The sequence below is a fragment of the Cyprinus carpio genome, unplaced genomic scaffold, assembly GCF_018340385.1.
Source record: "Cyprinus carpio isolate SPL01 unplaced genomic scaffold, ASM1834038v1 S000006716, whole genome shotgun sequence".
Lineage (NCBI taxonomy): Eukaryota > Metazoa > Chordata > Actinopteri > Cypriniformes > Cyprinidae > Cyprinus > Cyprinus carpio.
In genome coordinates, this window is record NW_024879322.1 from 72542 (window position 1) to 96976 (window position 24435).

A 24435-nucleotide genomic window follows, 5' to 3' on the forward strand; every position below is an offset into this window, starting at 1 on the left:
GAAAAACTGCCAAAAACACGTGCAGGGTGAAACTAGCCTCCTACCTCTGAATGTTATAGTTACAATCTAGTCACGAAGACGCCCTACACTACAAAGCCCTAAATTAAGTGAAATTAATCTATTCTTCCTGTAAGAGAGAGAGAGAGAAGCTGGAAGGTGAAGGGACACAGGAGGAGGCTGAGTGAGGATTTCCAGCATCACACATAAAGCCACACACATATTCTAAAGGTTATTTATGAGCAGTGAGCTCCATATTGTGCTTTTGCTTTTCACTTCTGGAGAGAACAGTATGACACAAACAAAGTTTATGAGAACAACTGCTGTCATGACGATCTTAACATGTAAGCTGCATATAAAAAGTGACTGTTAAATGAAATGACTGTAACCCAACCCTAGACAAGTGGCTTATTATGGCTGAGAGTCGGTCTGACACTTCAATCATGTTTCATTAGTCTGTGTGTGTTTGAGAGCAAAAGCATGTACAGAAGCACACATGAGCCCACGCACAGGTGCAAGAAAGAGTGGATGACTGAACAATACACATCTGCACGGCATCACTGAAGCTGATGGAGTCTGTCACGATCCAATCCTAACCCATCACAACCACACACACACACAACACGCAAGATAACGGGAGCAGCTTCTGCATGCGGACACACACCGATAAACGCTGGCCAACTGGGACTGAAGCTCCACACTAGCCATGTGAAAGAGGAGCTCCTCCGTTTGCAGCGCTCGCCCCAGTTTCCATCTGCAAACGACTTCACAGACCATACTTGTTAAACGTAGAGCCCGAGGGAGGAGAGGAATCCTCCATGTGTCGTCGAGCATTAGAGATGCTGTGAATCAGTGAGGTGATGTTCTTATGTAGAAAAGGCAAAGTGGACGACAGCAGGTGTGAGGGGCGTCTGGAGGAGCGCCAGACCGTCCCGCTGAGCACTAAAGCCAGACCAGACAGACACCATGACCTGCAGCAGCAGCACTCATTATACTGATCTGGTTATTTGTGATGCTGAACACCTTTAGGAGGTTAAGAAGTGAGACCGGATCTTACAACGACAGAAAGCAGATCTGCAGCTGTCCAAAGCACCTCTGACCGGCAGCAACAGACAGAGACAGAGACAGACAGCGGGAGAAACACAGCGCAGTTTAGAGTACAGTTCGCTCCCTCAACTTCACAACGTTTGTAGAATCGTAATTTAGCATAGGCTACACAAGGCTATTTTCATGGCTAGAAACAGGATAAAAGTATTAAACATTATAGAAATAAATAGTTACTTTTGAAGTGTATTTAATGCACGTCTACATTGAATAAAACATATTTTGAGTATATATATAAAAATATCAATACATATTAAATAGAGGTCAACTGATATAATAATAATGTTCACAGAATCGCAGATTATTGTACCAACTGAATTGTAAACAACCCCAAAATATGACAGAACTCTTATTTTGAAATGTCTTTGAGTTTCTACACAAAGCTGCTCATTCAAAAAAAGAAAATAAAGAAATAAAACACACTTCCTTACATTGCAGGATGCATATAACCAACATCTTATGACAGAAACACCATAAAATTAACATCATCATAATTCAGCAACAGTGCATGATAAGCAGTAACTTAGCAGAACGGTGCGGTATGCAATGATTGTGAACTGCTCGGGAACCACACGCCTGTAGAATGAACACCAGAGCTGCAGTGGAGCCATAATTCTTTCAGGAAGGCAACTGTTCAAAATATCATACTGGCAGGAATTCAATGGGCATCATGAAAACCCAGGTCTCTGTGTGAGCAATCCTGAGGTCATCCAGAGGAGAGACAAAGCCCAGATCAGCGTCTCCACAAGCAGCACATCAGCCTTCGCTTTTAACATTCATGAATTCTAGAAGAGGCCAGCGGCAGCCAACAGACATAATTTACAGCAAATCATAAAATCGGATTAAAGTTGTGTGTTATGAATGCTCTTTGTCCCCCGTTTGATTTGCAAGTCCTCTTCCTCTATTGCTCCCCAGGTGTCTCTGCACCCGTAGCTGAGCAAAACTCGACCCTTACACAATTTCAATTTGTTTATGTGATATAGTGCTGCGGGGGTCCTGCATAAATCAGTCACATATGGTGGGATGTACACATATAAGATGCTGGTCCCAGACGGCTTTACCCATAAACCCACGCTCTGGTCTCCCACACATATTAAAGAAAGGTGGACAGGTAAGAGATTGATGAAAAGGACTGGCTGGGGGAAATTTGATCCGGTATCAATATTACGGTAACTTTCTGTCTTTTGAATTAACACAATAACTTTGAATGATGAACAGAGTTTAACCTTTATTCTCTCTCAAATCAAATCCAAACACTGATTGACACAGGCACACACACAGACTAAATCAAATCATCAAATGGTTCCTGCATCTGCCTACAGTGAATAAAGAGTTAAATCTCAATCTATTCATCAAACAAGTGATTGTGCCACATTGGAAGGCTTTGAATACATCACTCAAGTCATAGGATTCATGATTCATGACTTTATTCATTTTCATAATATGGACAAAACAGCTCAATTATTCTAAGTACCAACTGATTTTCATAGTTTTGGACTGAAGTTACTTGTTAACCTTTAATGTTATAGTAATGTACCAGCTGACAAGGTTCTCTATATAGATTATATACTGTTCCTGATATATATCCAAATAAATCTAGATAAGAATTAAATGAAGATCCTCATGAATCTGTGACGTGCTATAAAACCAAATCTAAGTGACAACAGCTACGCACTGCTGACTCTCTACAGCCACAGTTACAGGAATCATTATATTATCCATATTATATAACAAACACCTCAGTTCAGAGCTCTTGGTGACTGATGCTGAACTGCACTAGGCATGGGCCGGTATGAGATTTTGACAGTATGATGACCTTAAGCAAAAATATCACGGTTTCACAATATAATGGTACTGTTGTTACAGCTCTAAAATGTGTTATTTTTAACTGTCTGGGTAAAAAAATAAAATAAAAAAAAAAAAATTCCACTATACACAGTATATTATATATATTTTTAGCAACATACAGAGTATTTTGAACAGTAGTATTTGTTAATTTTTTCTTTGATTTGTTTCGGAAATGTTTGCTGATTTGTGGGCTGTCCTGCAGCTTCTGATGTGGATGGTTGATTTGCTACTGCTGCCCTAAAAATAAGAAAAATAAAGAATGATATCTTTATTTAACCTAAATCTGTAATTACAGTTATTTAATTTTAGTTATATAATTCATATACATATCATTTTTATCACAATACCAACCTTTTGACACTCCTTGCTACAGTCTTCGAGTTATGAGTCATTATTTTTGTGTATGTCACTCAGGAAAAACACCAACTTCATTGAGGCAAAAAATGGCCTCAGAGTTTAAAGGGTTAAGGGCTGTCTTCCATTGCTCTGTAATTTTAAAAACCAAATCTTTGTGCACAAAGTGTGCTGCTTAAAACTAAAATGAAGAATCAATTTATTGATTTAATAATTCAAACATAAAAATGTATATAAATAAACCACTTTTTTAATGTATAAATAAATAGCCAAATTTAAAACTGTTTATTTAGTTCATGTTTTAAAACGTGGATTAATAAAACAATAAAAAAGTACATTAAAAAAATATTTTTAAATGCAAATTTTATATTGCTTTTTAAAAATGCATTTGGCAGTTGCTTTTATCTCTCTATTTGCCAATTGCTTTTCTTTGTCCTTTTGCCAAACGCTTTTTCTATCCATTTGTCATTCGAGTTAAAAAAAAAAAAAAAACCTCTCGCATGTAAATATAACACGCGCTGTCATTGGACATTGAGATAATCTTTACGTCATTACAGCGGGAGTATGAAGACGGATTCAAGCGACACAAAATGTCAGAGGAGTCTGAACATGTTTGGAGAGGGACTGTGGATGATTTGTTAGCTTTAGCTGATTTCTGCGAAAGAAATTCTCCTCCAAGTTATCAGGGGCTGGCGCAAAATGCGGCATCGGAATCTCGCAGCGACACTTCCGACTGCATCTCCAGCAGCAGCGACTTTCTTCGCTGGCCAAATACATAATTTGATATAATACTTTTTTATTTTAAAAACTACATTTCAACCACAATGTCAGATGTCCTGTCATTTGTCTGCATTTATCATGGAAATTTGTTAACAAAGTCAGTTTATGTTTGATATTAGCTGCATAATCGTCTAGGCTGCTTTAGGGACCGTCTGCAAAATTTCCTTAAAGTAAAAAACGAAGTTCAATAATTCATTCATATTAATGTTTGCACTGCAGGGCTATAGTAAAAACAATAGTAATACAAGCTTTACAGTTTGCCAGTGTGTTATACTTAATTGTTCTATTTAAATGTTAAAAATCAATTTTATTTAAAACACATCGGACGTTTTTACTAATTTGGTGGAATTGTTATTTGGTCCCTTACCCATCAAGCGCTTTGATAGCGCTTCAAAGCTTTATCCGGTTTAAATGTACTGCTATACACGAAGGCGGTTTCGAATTATTATTATGATGATGATGATGATGATTATTATTATTATTATTATTATTTTGTCGATATAAAGCAGTTGCATACTGTTAAAACTGTGCTAGTTATGTATTTAGGGCTGTCGACTGTATAGAACAGTGTCAAGCGAAAGCGAATGTCCGCGAACTAAAGCATAACTATCTTTATACCACACTAGTTCACCATCACATAAGATAAAGTCGAAACTGTTGCGTATGTGTAGTATGTGTATGTGTACACACCACTGATCTATATAGACCCCTTAAAAGTTTGTAAACATTGCAACGTCTTCGGGTGGGCGGGGCTTAGCTGGAGGCAAAAAGAGGCGCGGACGCAATGTAGACAAGCGTAAACTAGCACGTTTTAGGAGGGATTTATTAAACATGGATGCAGAAGAAGGTTCGGAACTGTCCGAATATGTACAGTCACTGACTCTGCGGGGACCGTGACAAAAAAAAATAATAATGAAAAAAGTGGGAGTTAGCATACATTTATCAATTAATTCAGTTGATCACTCAGTTCACTGACCAAACTGGTTATCTGACCAAAATATAATGACGAGTGGATAACATTACAGTAGCCTAATTTATTTATTTATTTATTTTAGCTAAGCCTGGTGTAGTTCTTGTATCTTGTTCTCATTGGAAACATTTTAACCAGGTTTTGGATATTTCCTAGACAACATATGAATTACTTTCGGGTGGTTTGGGGAATTTTGTCAAGGCTCAAAGGATGGCACACACATCTATCGCTGTATGTTTGTTTAACATTTAAGCTAGCTAGTGCGCTGAAGGTTGGCGACTTTTCACCTATAAAACATAAACTTGCTGATTTGTACTAGATAAAACCAACACACCAGTACATATGCATAGATTATTTTACCTAATATGAAGTGTGCACTGCAAACACCCCTACTGAAAAAACCAGCTAAAACCAGCCTAAGCTGGTCAGGCTGGTTTTAGCTTGTATAAATGAGTGTTAGTTGGTGGTTTATCAGGCTGGTTTTAGAGGGGTTTTGTCCACTTTTTTAGCTGGTTTAAGCTGGTCTTAGCTGGTTTTAGCTGGTCTTAGCTGGTCAGGATGGCTGGTTTTAGCTGGTCAGGCTGGTCTTAGCTGGTTTAAGCTGGTCTTAGCTGGTTTAAGCTGGTTTTAGCTGGTTTTAGCTGGTCAGGCTGGACTTAGATGGTTTTAGATGGTCAGACTGGCTGGTCTTAGCTGGTTTAAGCTGGTCAGGCTGGTCTTAGCTGGTTTAAGATGGTTTTAGCTGGTCAGGCTGGGAGACCACCCGGATAGCAAACTGACATAGAAACAACATAGAATCGATGTTTCTCGAGGCACTGAAACAATGTTGATTTTCTGCTTGTTTTAAAAAATCTCACATACTTACTAATAGATATATTAGTAATAATTTATTAAACACATCACATTTAGTCAAAATTTCTTTATTTATACAAAATATACAGTTACAAATATGTTTAGAGCATACAAACCTTCTGTATACAAAGCTTCTAAAAGACTAATATCGAAAATGCTTTTACACTCAAATACACACAAAGAAGTATAACGTAAATTATAGGCTAATATAAATAGTCTCAAGTTACAAATTAAAAGAATTTACTTAAGAATTAAACTATTATGTTATTTTGTACCAAATATGCCAGTGTCCGACAGCTTATCAGAATTACTGGCCTGAGTGCATATTCCCCCCCCTCGCCCAAAAAGCTTATACTACTGTTCCAGCTATTAAAATAGTTCAGTTTTGTATGTAATGGCAAAGTGAATGTATATTTTATAGTTTTTTTTTATTTTTTATTAATAAGTTAAGAAAAACATTTGGAGCATTTTAGTTTGTTAAAATGCAAAATGAACCGAAACTCACCGAACAGCTTACATGCCTCACATACATGAGATATATGTATATATATATATATATAGATATATATATATATATATATATATATATATTAGAAAGCTTTAAATTACTGTGTTACAAAATAAAACTAATCAAAAACAAAACCTCTTTCATTATAATCATCATTCTGGCCCGAAGCCCGGCCCAAGGGCCGTAAAAAAGTCGGGGTGAAATGCAGGGCTCTAGACCAGCCTAAAAGTTTAACTTTTAAAAAACGTTGTCATCCTAACAACAAAAAGCTTTACTCATTCTTGTACACAGAGTCTTATACTGTCTATAAACTATGACTATTTTAGTCTTTCAAAGTACAAAATGGGTGGAAAAACAGTAATAAAAATTAGACATAAAATGCAGGCCAGGAGCGTGGCCCTTTAGAGGCGCGAGGCCCTGTGCAGTTGCACACTTGGCACAGCTTTTGAGACGGTACTGAGTGTGAGAGCGGCATGGCTTATCGGACACAGCAACAGTAACTAAGTAGGGCGGGGTCAATCATAGAAATTTAAGAAGTGACTCGGAACATTTGATCAGATTCACTCCTGTAATTGGGTAAATTTGGTTGTCACTGTTCTCCTAATTTTGAATGGATTATACAGTGATTGCATAATAGTCGATAGTCAGTGAATATTCTGATCATATTTCTTTTTCCCAAGCACATTTTATGAATTTCAAACCACAAATATACGCACAGGAGCGTTTGAAAGAAGTCATTTTCAGCAGGTACCTAGATTTAATTGATACTACTTTGAATCACTACTTACTACACACATTTTCAAAAACTCTTTGGATTTACATAAATCACGCAAATTATCTATTTTAGATTCAAAATTACAATTTTCACTTAAATATGATAAGTCTGCATCCCTGAATATTCAGTTGTTTATGTCCATTTGTTGTATTTGCATACAGTACATTTATTGTATCTAGAATTATTGTAGCAAAAGTGAGCACCTGACAGTAGTATTTGTAGAGAATATTTCAATTATTTTTATATATCATCAAGAAAATGTTTTAGGAGTTGCAATCTTGTATTTTGTTTCCTTCTCTCTCTCTCACAAAAACAACAAAACAGTTACACCATCTCAAAATATTTATTGCAGGAGTGTAAATCCTATTCTACAAATTACAAATTAAAAACTTTACAGGCTGTTATACCAGATTTATGCAGGGATATATTTCATTTTTATCCAGAATAATCTGTAATATTATATTTCATTTTTATTTATTGTAATTTTTATTTTTTCCAAATTTTTACAGACTTTCTTAAAATTTAACTGTGGTATTTGTGGATTCGGTCATGGACAGGCAAAACCCATCATCACCATGGCCATATCCTTCTAAAAAAAAAAAAAAAAAAATGAAGTTTGTAAAGAAATATCCATAAAAGTGACCTATATCCCTCTAATTTAGCCTAGAATATTGAATATGAAATAGTAGCACTCATTACATCCACTGTACATTTCTTGCCAAAACCATATTTCTACAGTGCAAAGTAATTTCAGGGTGATGTTGTGTCGACTGATTAATAATGACATGATCATGTCATTTTTCTGTGTCAAATAAAATGGGTCAAGGGCCACATGCTGTGTTTATCACTGGATAGAGTGCAAGAATGCATGTGTGGTCTCACATATCAGTTCTCATTCTTACAGTTGTAGCGTGAACCAGACAAATTAAAGATTCGATCGGGAGCCTGGTTGAAACATGAGCCGAATTCCACAGAAAGGCAGGATGTTGTAAATCAACTCCTAGCACCCCAGTCTGAAGCAAGATAACTAACCAACTCTTTCAGAGAACAGCTTTCAACATTAACACCATTAGAACAATTATTGACAATTTCAATTCGAAGAAGAGATTGTCTAATTTGGGGCAAGTAATCAAAGAGATGGACAGTCTGACCCTCACATGTATAGCCATGAGACTAAACAAGATCGTTGGATTGACTTCCCCCCACCTAGCAGAACTAGACTGAAATTCCTAAGGAGACCTGTTAACCCCTCTGGTCTCCACAGGACATATCCTTACTCCCCAGAATGGCACAGAGAATGCCTTCCAATGCATATATGCACCAAAATGAACTCAAAAAAGACTTCTAAATGGATATCAGTCCATTGCTTACCTACATATCATACATGTAACCCACACATTTGACTATCATGTTTCTAGTCACTTATTGTGTATGTCTTTTTAAATAACTCTTGAATAGCTTAAGTGATCATATTCATGTTTAATATGTGTGTGTTCGAATCTTCTTGCTTGAAAGGTTTCTAACCATCAGTTATTTGTCAAATGTATCATATTCTTGTTATAGGAATCATGTCCAAATTATACCCTGCAAGAGCGGGAAAATTCGGACCTCGTGCTTGATAAGATAACATATGATTTATGAATGGGTGGGACAAACATCGCAACACCACGAGAAAAGACAATTTCTAATTGGTCAAGACAACATTTGAGGTGTGGCCAAAAGGCCAGTTTAAATACGTCAGCCAACGCCCAACCACGGGCTTCCCAAGACGTCACTTCAACGACTACTGAACTTCCAGCCAATCAGCAACTTCGGGAAACCCCCTTTTCAGCGACAACAAAGGGAACCCCATTAAACAGGCAACGCAAGTAACCTCCAGACTCACATCTGTACTGGTGTTATCTAATATAATTTTAACCTCATTGATGAACTCAATCCGAGGGTTAATTAAATGATTGATGGTTGTTCATGTCTATGCAATTTCACGTATTGCTGTAAACTTGGGATTTCACATTTTCATTCTCTTAAACTCATCCTTTCCTAACTTTCTATCCTCCTGCAACTTGTGTGAATGTGTGAGTGCGTGTGCTTATGTGTTAGATTAGTTTATATGTCTTAGATTTATATAATAAAGCCTTATTCATATTTAAAAGAGAAGTATCTTGTGTTTTGTGCTTACAAGTTAATGTCTTAAACTGCCGATCTTGTTACTGTGCTAATTAATAGTGTTTTCACTATACTTTGGATATTAATATCCAGCGCAGATTTGATGTTAAACGGCTCGTTCAGTGAATCGCTGGCCGTTTCAGTGATCAGCCGTGAAACAGTGATTCTGTTCAAATTCCCTTTAAAATCTTAAATGATTCCCTTTGAGCTAAATTGACCTGTTTCCCTTACACAGTTGTGGTCAGAATCATTAGCACCCTTAGTAAATATGATCAAAGAAGCCTGTAAAACATTAATCTGTATTGTTTACATTTTTATATTTTATAAAAAAATAAATAAATAATAATAATCACAAAAATCAAACATTTCAATAAATAAAAAAATAATGAAACAGATATGTGATCAGCTAGAGAAAAAAAGCAGGTAAATATGACCACTCCCTGAGCCACGCCCCCTGGCACTTATTAAATATATAACCATGTGATAGTTCAGTTTTTCTTTTTTAATAAAGTTCTGTGTTTTTCTGTCAATATGGGGTGCTGTGTGTACATTAATGAGGAAAAAATTAACTTAAATGATTTTAGCAAATGGCTGCAATATAACAGAGTGAAAAATTTAAGGGGGTCTGAATACTTTCCGTATCCACTGTATATGTGTATATATATATATATATATATATATATATATATATTTGCACATTAAAAGATATATCTTATATTGTAATAATACATACTATTATCGTGTAAAAATAAAAAAAACAGCATTTCATAATCATGAAAATAATATTATATAACAATAATAAAATATAAATGAATTATTATTAAAGTACCCGCCAAAAGTTTGGAAACATTAAAATTATTAATTATTTTGAAATAAATCTCTTCTGCTCATCAAGGCCGCAATTTATTTGATCAAAATATTGTAAAATATTACTACAAATAAAAATAAAAAAGTGGAAATGTGTTAAAGTTTTCTATTTTATTATATTATAAAATGTAATGTTATTCCTGTGATGCAAAGCAGAAGTTTCTGCATCATTACGCCAGTTTTCAGTGTTACGTGGTCCTTTAGAAGCCATTACAATTTAATTTCATGCTCAAGAAATATTTCTGATAATTATCAATGTTAGAAAACAGTTCCCTTTCAATACTTCACTCATACTGCGTCGAAAATGCTATGGGAAAAACTCCTTTTTCAAGCCTTATTCAATCACGCAGTGAAACTGCACGGCCATTGGTGTTATTAAATAACAAACCAATGGCTCGGCAGGGGTGCTGCACGAACCTATGGCAGCGAAGCCCGCCAAAATGGGCGGGGGATCTGTCGCTTCAGTCGAAGTAACCTGAATTCCTGTGGCGAAGCGGCCAATATATAGCCAGATCCCCCGCCCATTTTGGCGGGCTTTGCTGCCATAGGTTTGTGCAGCACCCCAGCCGAGCCATTGGTTTGTTTTAATAACACTGCCCGAACCAATGGCCGTGCAGTTTCACTGCGTGAAACAAGGCTTCAGTTCAGGAAAAAAATTAGTTTTTCCCATATGTCTTCGACGCAGTACGCGTTCCCGTATTTCAGGGAACCGAGGTTACGTTAGTAACCGAGTATGTTTTGCTGCATCATATTTTGTGTGGAAATGGTGATACATTATATTTTTCAGGATTCTTTGATAAATAGAAAGTTCATTGAACAGCATTTATTTGCATGTATCAAATATATTTATTAAATTTGTTAAAGCATTTATTAAATATAAATATTTTGAAACATTTTAAATGTCTTCACTCACTTTTCAGCACTTTAATGTATGATGAATGAAATTATTAATTTCTCTCTCTTTTTTAAATCTTACTACAAATATTTGAGTGGTATCATTGTTTCTACAAAAAAGTTAAACAGCAAAAACTCTTTTTAATATTGCTAATAATAAATAGTTAATGCTTCTTGATTAGCAAATCAGCATATTAGAATGATTTCTGAATGATCATGTGACACTGAAACTTCTCTCTGTAAACAACAAAAGATTTATAGACGATTCTAATGACGAATGTTGAATTCCCAAATGCAAATTAAAGTTACACTAACACAGCATTTACAGTAAATCGAACAGTACTGTTACAGCACACATGTAGCGCGTCAGACTATAGCCTCTATTTATATAATTACACCACATCGGTTGCAAATTTTATGATAGTATTAAGCAATCTCATATTCTCCCCACCATTCATATAAGTTACCGGGCGAGTAACACGCTTCAGCACTTAATCACATTTGGCGCTTTGAAGCATTTGAATGCTTTTAACGGTCCTGCAGGTGGCGCTGCGGGTTTGTACAGTGCTCTCAGGAATATTCTGTCCATGATGTTTTAGAAAACAATATTTTTACAGTTTATTTAGTTGCTTAAGGCTCGGGTGTCTAAATTCAGTCCTGGAGGGCCACTGTCCTGCAGAGTTTAGCTCCAAATCGAATTAAACACAACTGAACTAGCTAATCAAGGTCTTACTAGGCAACTTCCACTCGAAACGTACAGGCAGGTGTGTTGAGGCAAATTGGAGCTTAAACTCTGCAGGACACCGGCCCTCCAGGACCGAGTTTGAACACCCCTGGCTTGAGGATGTTTGCGTGATTTCATTTATCGTTCTGTGGACAGTTTCGTCTTTGGTTTACTTCACTGTTTATGATGGGTGCGAGTTATTATGTAGACGACTGTATATACAAATGTGCAACATTTGTTCATGATTTCACATTTTTGATTGGGGTGTAAGAGTGTGTTTTGCCCCACATTCACTACAGCAGCTCTGTCCAAACTGTGAGCATATGGGTTTCTTTATTTTGTGATTTGTAGAATAGGATTTGTGCACCTCAGAATTTGAAATGGTGTTACTGTTGTGTTGTGTTTATGAAAAAGAAAGAGTAAATAAAACATTTGCAACTCCTAAAAAAAACTTTTGTGACTTCAGTTTACTGATATGCATGTGCGACTATTCTTTACACCTGCAGATTCCACTGTCACAGGTGCTCAGTTTTGCTATAATAATACCTTCACAGAACATGGTAGTAGTCAGCTATACATGCAAAAGCAGATGTCAGTGTGGTGTACTGTAGGTACAGCTGTCCAGGCCAACATCTGATGTGCTGATGTCCTCAACTGTCATCCCAGAAAACCTGCAATAAAAATAGTACAGTTAAAAATCAGTCATACATAACCAATATAACATGGCTGCCCAATCCTTTTCCTGGAGATCTGCCTTCCTGCAAAATTCAGATCGAACCCTGATCTGGCTGTAATTGTCAACTGCTCCTGAGGAGCTGAAATTTGCTGAAAGGTAGAACTTCAGGAACCGGACCCCTGCATTATGAAGTATCACATCTGGTATTATAAACTATCAATCCAAGTTTAATTTTAAGATTAGCTAAGTAGAAAATATTTGTGGTATAATACTGGGATTTTGTGAGAAGCCCAGTGACCTTGTCATGTTTTCTTTTTCATATAATTTTCATACAAGATTAATGATGCAAAATACAGTATAAACCCCCCATACATTTACAAACCTGATATGGATAAATACAAGAGTGGAAAACCATGTTTGTTACATAGGAAAGCCTTCCATTGATGCGCTGTGAAGTTAATTTGTTGAGAAGTTCTCCCTAAAGTAGAGAAAAAGACATCAATAACAATGATCACAATATAAGGATAATATTTGCCAGATTGTATGTTCATCTACAGTTGTCATCATCTGAAGTCATCGTGAGTGTTGGTGTCTTCTGAAGGCTGGATCCAAACTGGAACTGGCGTAATCTCTAGTGACTTTGAGATGGGCATCCCGGGATAGAAACAGGAAACCAAAAGGAGAAAGATTAGCATAGCTGCTGTTCGTATTATTTCACATAAAAGATTATTTATTTCATCACATATAACTGTAGTGCACGGTAATGAGATGTGTTATGTGTGAATTGTGTTAAAACATAAAATATCTTACTGAATTTTGAACAATAGTGTATATTTGAGGTTAGGTTATTAGCCATATGGTTCAGTGTTCTTTGTAGATGTTGTCTGACAGGACTCTGGGGTGCAGCAGGCCATTAGCACTGAAGAATCTAGGAACATAAGCAATTTTTCACAGAGACAACCATATTTAGTGTAAAATACCAGTTTTATTACGAGGAACCAAGCTAAAGGAGAGAGGAAAAGAAAAAGAAGAAAATAAAGAAAACTATTTCTTAATGTAACAGAATTTGTTTCTAGGTTTTCTTATTTAATATTGCTCATACTGCTATACTTACGGATGTCAAAGCCCTCTTAAAAATTTAAGAAGCTTTCCCAGTTCTTCTGCCTTCAGAAATTGTGAAATCTTGGAGCTTCTCCTGTTTCTGAGGTTTCTTTCTCTCCTGAAATCAATAGTTTTTGTCAATATTTGTTCACCATGAGAGATCAAAACACATGATTCAGTTCATTGTCGCGCTGATGTCAGTGACGTCACCGATTAACGGTATAGTTTATGTTTAACTTGAGGTTAAATAAATGAGCCAATTTCCAATCACCCATTAAAAATAAATTAATTAATAAAACACAGCAAACCTTTCACAGACCTGTCAAATGCTGTCATCTACACATAAAGATGTAATAAGAATCCCAAACTTTAATAAAGAGCTCCGTCTATGGAGTAAGCCTAATGTTACCTCCTCTGATGCTAAAGGACTGATTCGAAGAAATTAACCATTTATATGAAGTAAACTCAACAGAAGCGAGTCAGAAACAAGCAAGAGAAATGTCAGGAACACTTGTATGTAATATCTGTGTGATTTTAGGAACTAAACTTACCGAAAGCTTTGAAAACAGCAGCAAAAGTCAGTGATTCCCGGCTTGTCAGTTGTTGTGTTGGCGCTCCGTTTCTATGGCAACTCCCTCCGCTCCAGTGTTTGAATGAGACTCGAATGTTCAGCACGCACGCTCATTTAAACACGTCACAGTCACGCAGAATTTACATGAATAAACATTTAAAATTAGAACATAAATAACTTAACTAAATTATTATTAAATCATCTATTCTTTTTCTATTTTTTGTGTTGTTTTATTTTGTGATCACTGTTTGTGTGTGTGTGTGTGTGTGTGTGTGTGTGTGTGTGTGTGTGTGTATTTATCACATTATGGGGATCAAATGTAAATATAGTAATTATAGTATAGTATAGTAAGCCTAATACCAGTGCATTTTGACCTTGTAGGGACATTTTTTAGGTCCCCATGAGGAAACAAGCTTATAAATCACACATAATGGAGTGTATTGAAAATCTGAAATAGCAGAATATTTCCTGTAATGGGTAGGCTTAGTTGTAGGGCGATAGAAAATATGGTAAAAATTAGAGACCAGCTAAAACCATCCTGATCAGCCTGGCCAAGCTGGGAGACCAGCTAAAAACAGGCTAAACCAACTTAACCAGCCTGGCCAGGCTGGGAGACTAGCTAAAACCAGCTTAACCAGCCTGGCCAAGCTGGGAGACCAGCTAAAACCAGCCTGGCCAGGCTGGAAGACCAGCTGACCAACCAGCTAAAACCAGCTTAACCAGCCTGGCCAGGCTGGGAGACCAGCTAAAACCAGCTATTTCCAGGTATTTCCAGCTAAAACCAGCCAACCAGCTTAGGCTGGTTTAAGATGGTTTTTTCAGCAGGGACGAGCATTATTTATGATCGTCTCTGTCTAGTCCGTACGCCTTATTGCATTCAACCACAATTGTCTTCTTGATTTCTGTGAAGGAATGTCGGCCGGGACCTGGTGAAACTTTAGTTTTGAACAAAAAGTGCTGTTCCTTCTATTCTGGCAGCCAAAAACACAACAAGACGACATTTTAAAGTCAAAACCTCAAACTTTTAGCGCGCCTGCTATGAGTTCTTCCTTATGTTTTGCCTCCAGCTAGAACGGTGACGTCACAGTGACGTAGGCGATTAAGGGGTCTATATGACTGGATCACTCATCGCGTTCTAAACTGCCAACAGGCAGTAAAGCCACCGGAAGTGTTCGATCCCCCATCTTACTAATCCCTACCGACAGAGAGCACCATTGAGTCACATTCAAACTGCTGTCCTAAAATCACCTGATTTGAAGCAAATCAGTCAAACGGGACTAGTTTTTATGTTATGTGTATGTAAATTAATGTTTACTTCAGATGTTATCTGCAGTGTTTACGGTCTTTTTGGGCAGTATAAGCGTTATATTTAAACCGTTTAGGTGTGTGTCTGCTGCGCACTGATGACACAGGTAACAATCCAACACAAAATATAGAGTATTTTTTTTTGAACGTTTTTGTTGTGTGTTTGTTGAGCATTAATGTATTAGTATATGTTATGGATTTGAATATATTACAACGAATAATACAATTATGTTGTTAATGTTGCTCTATAATGAAATGAAAAGCTTAACTTACTATCTTGGAAATAAAGCTTTGTCTTTAAATCCGTACTGTATATAGTCAGTTATTTCTCTGAATAAATTCAGATTTCAGAATGAGCACTTTGTCGTTTGTTTTATATGCTGAGGTCATGTTCGTCTGATGTTTATCATGTTCATGATGTTCACTACTGTAATGAACGCAGGTTATTAATAAGTAGGGGAAATTCCCGACATTTAAAAAATAACCGTTTACATGCCTAGGGTGTTTGCATTGTAATAATGTACAGAAATACTTCAGATTTATAAACGCTGACTTGTTAGGTGATGTTTTCTCATTAAAATCATACAATTTCCTATTAATTCAATAGAATGTTTACGCACACTAGGGATTACCAATATGGCGGCGCGGCGGCTTTACTTTCTTGACGTCATGAGCAATCCAGTTCTATATTATAGATCAGTGGTACACACCGAGTGGCAGCCTCCGCTCTCTCTCATGAAGCCATCAAGGAAGTGACTAAAACTGCAATTCATCGACTGGCCGCTAGAGGCTGGCTGCAAAAGGGAGTCCGTCCCATAGACCCCTCATGTTAAAATGCCCAACTTTACAACAGAAAAAAAAAACGTTTACGGCCTGGTTCAAAAAATGATTTTGGTCTATATTGCTTATTTTGCCCTTCATGACAACTGTGAGGAGGGTGATTTTTAATTTTTTTTTTTTTTTATAACTAATCCGTTTAAATTATATTAAGCCTTAAAGTTCTGCATAATTAAGGGCGTGGCCACTTGAGTGACAGGTGAATTGCTGCTGCTGACACTGCCATCGAGCTAGGTGGGCGTGGCTTCAGCAACCAGCTTCCGCCTTTTTGCCCATTTTTGATTATCTGGGAGAGTCGCGTAGTGACGGGCTGCCAAGATGGCGACGGCCCGGTGTGGAGTGTTTGAGCTTTGAATTTGCTCTTCGGGAGTCTACGGGTGACGTCACGGACACTACGTCCATGTTTTTATACAGTCTATGGTACACACACACACAGACACACAGCACGCGCATCTACTGAAATATTCTGCAATTCAAGATCACAATAGGGCGCAAGATGATATGTAATTTTTTTTATTAATAATTTAATGAAGAATTAGGCCAAATGTGAGCACAGTGCAGTTGTACTAGAAAATATGCCCTAATTTTTCGTTAATTTGTAAAGTAAGAAAATAAAACCATTTAAATCATAACCATAACTTTACATTCTTACATTCTTTTCCTTTGTACAGAGCTCGATTTAGGTATGACAAAAGTGCTGCAATGAATTTTGACAACTAATAGAATGTTAAACATTGACTTGATTAGAGTTCATTGATTAGGCCTATATAAAATTCAGTGAAGGTTGACTATAGTTATCTGCATGTCTCATCAATGAGTAGGCCTATGCAATGATGGAGAACAAGATTTTGGTGGTTTTAAGACCCAGAATCAATCTGAGTGCACAATAAAGCTATAGTGAGCCCTTTTATTAAAATACCTGGAGCCTAGGTAATACAAAATTAACACAAAATTTGTCATTCACTTAGTATTACTTGATGTAATTCTAACTCAAATGTAAAAACTATCTCGATCAATTAAGTACAAATTAATTGCATTCAAGTGTGTTTTAGGTCCTAAAACTGTCCAGTACTTTATAATCAAATCCATTTCTATATAGAAATAATGAAGATTTCTGTGCCACCCCAAATTGGTTGCTGGCCCCTTCCTAGTCTCAGTCTCAGACGTCACGCCCACGGACCGTTGGCTAAATGTCTGATGCATATGGGACACAAAAGTGGAAACACTTCAGGAGTATCGAAGTCATCGTCGGATTGGTTGAATTATACAGGATTTCCGGGAGATGTCTGTGTCGCGTTCTTTAACGTTCCACCTGGAAACAAAGATTCCGTGATGCCAAACCCCCTCACGAAAGAAGAAAGTCATAGTGTTTACAACTGTGACGACAAGCGCTTATCAGGATCAACTAAACACTGGAGTTTCAAAAGTATGTGAAATATTTAAAGTTCGCGGCATATAATCTTTCAAATATGTCTGAGAGTTTTACACACCAGTCTGTTATTGTGGCGACATTTCCACACCTCGAAACGTGATGCTAAACAAAACGAATTATAATTGGTTGTTTGACATGTCTGGTCCTTGGCCAGTGAAAGCTGCCATGAATTCCAGACCTTCAGCCGTCAGTCTAATATGTCTATTGCTCGGGGGAAAAAACACATGTTTGTGAATGGGAATTTGATTTACACTTGAGAGAAACTGAGAAGATTGTAAACAAGGACACAAACTGGCCACCTTTCACTGAAAATTTCTGTTCTGAATTCAAAAGGCCATCTGTGTGATTCCAGTAGATCCAATGAGTTGTAAACTCTTGCTACTTCATACTTCAATACAAAACAATGCTGAACTTTGACAAAAAAGAGATTTTTAAATGCTATAATAGTGATATTACAATGTCTAAATATAAATCCATCAGCAAAACATGAAAAGAACTACACAGAGTGAAAGTGGTAAATGAGACAATAAATGTTCTTCTGCTGCCATCTAGTGGTCATAGTGGGAATCATGACATTCATTTTAATAGTATTTGTTTTTCTACCAGGTGAAATCTTGGCAGAATTCTTCCACTTAGCATGGCAAATTTTCCATGAATTATAAGTAAAAAAAAAAAAAAAAAAATTTCAGAAATTCTTTAAAATAAATTTTACTCTATAAAAATGTGAAAAATTTTTTTTTTACTTGAGACAAATTAATTATTTACATTTATTTTTATCCAAAGCAACTTACAAATGAGGACAATGGAAGCAATCAAAATCAACAACAGAGCAATGATATACAAGTGCTATAACAAGTCTCAGTTAGCTTAAACGCAGTACACGTAGCAAGTTTTTTTTTTATTATTATATAATAACTTAAAAGAAAACAGAACAGAAATAGAATAGAGCATGCTAGGGTTAGAGGCCTTTTTTGCTTTTGTTAATTGTGTAACAAATGAAAAGAAAGCATAATATAACATTATCCAGAGAAACAAATGTTAATGATAAATCCCCTGTGATGTTTGTACTGGCTACTGTATACAGGCCACCAGGGCACCATACAGACTTTATTAAAGAGTTTGCTGATTTTACATCCGAGTTAGTGCTGGCTGCAGATAAAGTTTTAATTGTTGGTGATTTTAATATCCATGTTGATAATGAAAAAGATGCATTGGGATCAGCACTTATAGACATTCTGAACTCTATTGGGGTTAGACAACACGTCTGTGTAATTAATAATTTTCGAAATCATACTCTAGATTTAATACTGTCACATGGAATTGATGTTCCATGGCCTTCTGTTCGGGGATGGAAAGGTGGTATATTTTATCTTTGTTTAGTTTTGTGCAAACTTCATATAGCTAAAACTGTAAATTCTACTTCTTGTTACAAGTATGGTAGAACAATCACTTCTACCACAAAAGACTGCTTTGTAAGTAATCTTCCTGATGTATCCCAATTCCTTAGCATATCCAAAAACTCAGAACAACTTGATGATGTAACAGAAACTATGGACTCTCTCTTTTCTAGCATTTTAAATACAGTTGCTCCTTTACGCTTAAGGAAGGTTAAGGAAAACATTCTGACACCGTGGTGTAATGAGCACACTCGCACCCTAAAGAGAGCAGCCCGGAAAATGGAGCGCAGCTGGAGGAAAACAAAACTAGAAGTATTCCGTATTGCTTGGAGGGAAAGTAACCTATCTTACAGAAAAGCATTAAAAACTGCTAAATCTGATTACTTTTCGTCTCTTTTAGAAGACAACAAACATAACCCCAGGTATTTATTCAATACAGTGGCTAAATTAACGAAAAATAAAGCATCAACAAGTGTTGACATTTCTCAACATCACAGCAGTAATGACTTTATGAACTACTTTACTTCTAAAGTCGATACTATTAGAGATAAAATTGTAACAATGCAGCCTTCAGCTACGGTATTGCATCAGACAGTGCACTATAGATCCCCTGAGGAACAGTTCCACTCATTCTCTACTATAGGAGAGGAAGAATTGTATAAACTTGTTAAATCATCTAAACCAACAACATGTATGTTAGACCCTATTCCATCTAAGCTCCTAAAAGAGGTGCTTCCAGAAGTCATAGATCCTCTTCTGACTATTATTAATTCCTCATTGTTATTAGGGTATGTCCCAAAATCCTTCAAACTGGCTTTTATTAAGCCTCTCATCAAAAAACCACAACTTGACCCCAAAGAACTTGTTAATTAAAGACCGACCTCGAATCTCCCTTTTCTTTCAAAGATACTAGAAAAGGTAGTATCCTCACAATTATATTCCTTCTTAGAGAAAAATGGCATCTGTGAGGATTTCCAGTCAGGATTTAGACTGTATCATAGTACTGAGACTGCTCTCCTTAGAGTTACAAATGACCTGCTCTTATCATCTGATCGTGGTTGTATCTCTCTATTAGTGCTATTGGATCTTAGTGCTGCGTTCGACACTATTGACACTATTTAGCATGGTTTAAATCATACTTATATGACCGCCATCAATTCGTAGCAGTGAATAAAGAGGTATCATATCGTTCACAAGTGCAGTATGGAGTACCGCAAGGCTCAGTACTAGGGCCGTTACTCTTCACGCTTTACATGTTACCCTTGGGAGATATCATCAGGAAACACGGTGTTAGCTTTCACTGTTATGCTGATGATACTCAGCTCTATATTTCTTCGCGGCCTGGCGAAACATACCAATTTGAAAAACTAACAGAATGCATAGTCGATATAAAAAACTGGATGACGAGTAATTTCTTACTGCTAAATTCTGAAAAAACAGAGGTGTTAATTATAGGGCCTAAAAACTCTGCATGTAATGACCTAGAACGCTGTCTAAGCCTTGATGGCTGCTCTGTCAATTCTTCGTGATCAGTTAGGAACCTAGATGTGCTATTTGATAGCAACCTTTCCTTAGAAAGCCACGTTTCTAGCATTTGTAAAACTGCATTTTTCCATCTCAAAAATATATCTAAATTACGGCCTATGCTCTCAATGTCAAATGCAGAAATGTTAATCCATGCGTTTATGACCTCAAGGTTAGACTATTGTAATGCTCTATTGGGTGGTTGTTCTGCACGCTTAGTAAACAAACTCTAGTTAGTCCAAAATGCAGCAGCTAGAGTTCTTACTAGAACCAGGAAGTATGATCATATTAGCTCGGTTCTGTCAACACTGCACTGGCTCCCTATCAAACATTGTATAGATTTTAAAATCTTGCTTATTACTTATAAAGCCCTGAATGGTTTAGCACCTCAGTATTTGAACGAGCTCTTGTTACATTATAGTCCTCCACGTCCGCTCCGTTCTCAAAACTCTGGCAATTTGATAATACCTAGAATATCAAAGTCAACTGCGGGCGGCAGATCCTTCTCCTATTTAGCGCCCAAACTCTGGAATAACCTACCTTACATTGTTCGGGAGGCAGACACACTCTTGCAGTTTAAATCTAGATTAAAGACCCATCTCTTTAACCTGGCTTACACATAACATACTAATACACTTCTAATATCCAAATCCGTTAAAGGATTTTTAGGCTGCATTAATTAGGTAAACCTGAACCGGGAACACTTCCCATAACACCCGATGTACTTGCTACATCATTAGAAGAATGGCATCTACGCTCATATTAGTCTGTTTCTCTCTTATTCCGAGGTCACCGTAGCCACCAGATCCAGTCTGTATCCAAGTCAGAGGGTCACTGCAGTCTCCCGGATCCAGTATGTATCCATCCCAGATGGTGGATCAGCACCTAGAAAGGACCTCTACAGCCCTGAAAGACAGCGGAGACCAGGACTAGAGCCCCAGAGACAGATCCCCGGTAAAGACCTTGTCTCAGACGACCACCGGGACAAGACCACAGGAAACAGATGATTCTTCTGCACAATCAGACTTTGCTGCAGCCTGGAATTGAACTGCTGGTTTCGTCTGGTCAGAGGAGAACTGGCCCCCCGACTGAGCCTGGTTTCTCCCAAGGTTTTTTTTCTCCATTCTCTCACTGATGGAGTTTTGGTTCCTTGCCGCTGTCGCCTCTGGCTTGCTTAGTTGGGGACACTTCATTTACAGCGATATCGTTGACTTGATTGCAAATTATTGCACAGATACCATTTAAACTGAATTGAGCTGCATGATGACATCACTGAATTCAATGATGAACTGCCTTTAACTGTCATTTTGCATTATTGACACACACGTTTTCCTAATTAATGTTGTTCAGTTGCTTTGACGCAATCTTTTTTGTTTAAAGCGCTATATAAATAAAGATGACTTGACTTGACAGAATAAAATGCTAGTGTTAGTTGTTTTTTGTTGTTGTTGTTGTGTTTTAAGAAAACAAGCAGCAAATGAATAGAGTGCAAGTCTAAAAGTAAAATTTTTTTTTAAAGATGGAAGAGATGTGTTTTTAGCCGATTCTTGAAGATGGGCAGGTCATTCCACCAGGAGGGAACATTTAATGAAAAAGTCTGTGAAAGTGATTTTGTGCCTCTTTGGGATGGCACAATCAAGCAACGTTCATTTGCAGAATGCAAGCTTCTAGTTTTATGCGAGCAGCTGTTGGTAGCCAGTGCAAATTGATAAACAAAGGTGTGACGTGCATTCTTTTTGGCTCATTAAAGATTAATCTTTTTGTCGCATTCTGGATTAAATGAAGAGGTTTGATACAACTGGTTGGAAGACCTGCCAAGAGAGCATTGCAATTGTCCAGCCTGGGCAGAACAAGAGCTTGAACAAGGAGTTGTGCAGCATGTTCGGAAAGAAAGGGCCTGATCTTCTTGATGTTGAATAAAGCAAATCTGCATGACTGGACAGTTTTAGCAATGTGGTCTGAGAAAGTTAGCTGATCATCAATCATAACTCCAAGGTTTCTGGCTGTTTTTGAAGGAGTTATGGTTGATGTGCCTAACTTGATGGTGAAATTGTGATGAAAATATGGGTTTGCTGGAACCACAAGCAGTTCTTTCTTGGCAAGGTAGAGTTGAGTGTCGTCAGCATAGCAGTGGTATGAATTGAAGATATTATATATTACCAAACTAAAATGAAAAACTAAAAAGTGAGCAATATTACATGTGTTTGAAAATAAAAATGAATTAAAAAAAATGTGTTAATAAGTTAAAGGGGATGTTAAGTGTCACACTTTTCTTTTTTTACTTTTCACTTTTTTTGGTATTAAAAAAGGGGGGAATGGGGTTCAGTCCTTTGTCACTTTTTTCACTCCTGATGAGTTTGTATCCTTCCATGCACAAGCAATAGGCTTTTGGTCATTGTCTTGCAGAAAGTTTTCTGCGGGACTTAGTGTTATTATTTCATACTTTACAATGCTAAATTGTGAAGATCTTGAGTTTTCGTCCAGGGGCGTGTCCCTGGCGGCCTGACAAACTTTGATGTTTCGCCATGAAAAAGGAAGTTGCTGTAACTCAGGCAAACAATGTCCGATCTGCCCCAAACTTCACACATTTGATAGGAGTTCTGTCCTGAACACGTCCATGCCCATATTCAGTTATAGCCATAGCGCCACCTGCTGGCAACAGGAAGTGACTTTTAACACTGTTATGGACTCCTAGCAACATATCAAAAAGCATCAGCAAATGGTAAATAGGCTAGCAACATGCTACGAAACTAATTAAAAAACATACTAGCAACACTTAGCTAAGTGCTAAAACATGCTATTAATGCAAAGAAGAAGAAAAAAACTGAGCAATTCCAAGAGGGGCAGAGCACAACGGTGCAGTGACCCTCTTGGAAATGCTCAGTTTTTTTCTTCTTCTTTAATAATAATAATAATAATAATAATTATCCTTTGAACAAAACAACAGGGCGCTGCACCTCTAGTGGCTTGGGACTAGGGCTGCACGATTTTTACATTACATTTAGTCATTTAGCAGACGCTTTTATCCAAAGCAACTTACATATGACGACAATGGAAGCAATCAAAATCAACAAAAGAGCAATGATACGCAAGTGCTATAACAAGTCTCAGTTAACTTAAAGCAGCACACATAGCAAGTTTTTTTTTTTTTTTAATAATATAATAAATAAAAAGAAAACAGATAGAATAGAAAAAATAGAGCAAGCTAGTGTCAGAGGTCTTTTTGCTTTTGTTAATTGTGTAATAAATAAAAAGGAAACAGATAGAATAGAAAGCTAGTGTTTGTTGTTTTTTTAAGAAAACAAGCAGGAAATGAATAGAGTGCAAGTCTAAAAGTGACAAGTTTTTTTTTTTTTAAGAATAGAATTAGAACAGAGAGTGCTAGAGTTAGAGGGTCAAATAAAGATGGAAGAGTTTTGTTTTTAGACAATTTTTGAAGATGGTTAAGGACTCAGCTGCTCGAATTGATTTGTGCAGGTCATTCCACAAGGAGGGAACATTTAATGAAAAAGTCCATAAAAGTGATTTTATGCTTCTTTGGGATGAAAAATAAAGCGATGTTCACTTGCAGAACACAAGCTTCTAGAGGCACATAACTCTGAAGTAATGAATTTTGCAGAGCCAGTGCTGGTTTTGTAGGCAAACATCAATGCCTTGATATCGAAATTATCAAAATATCGCAAATGTAAATATTGTGATATGCATATCGCAATGGCATGTGATATCTGAATCATTTTAATAATAGGCTACTTA

The 24435-nt window shown here is 36.9% G+C and overlaps 1 long non-coding RNA gene across 1 annotated transcript; it reads right to left on the bottom strand.

Moving 5' to 3' along the window:
• Positions 1 to 12182: 12182 nt before the first annotated feature.
• Positions 12183 to 14142, bottom strand: LOC122144542. Its single transcript, XR_006159751.1, has 3 exons — positions 13630 to 14142; positions 12898 to 13443; positions 12183 to 12510 (listed from the first exon to the last, which is right to left on the bottom strand). It is a non-coding gene; the product is annotated as an uncharacterized LOC122144542 (long non-coding RNA).
• Positions 14143 to 24435: the final 10293 nt, after the last annotated feature.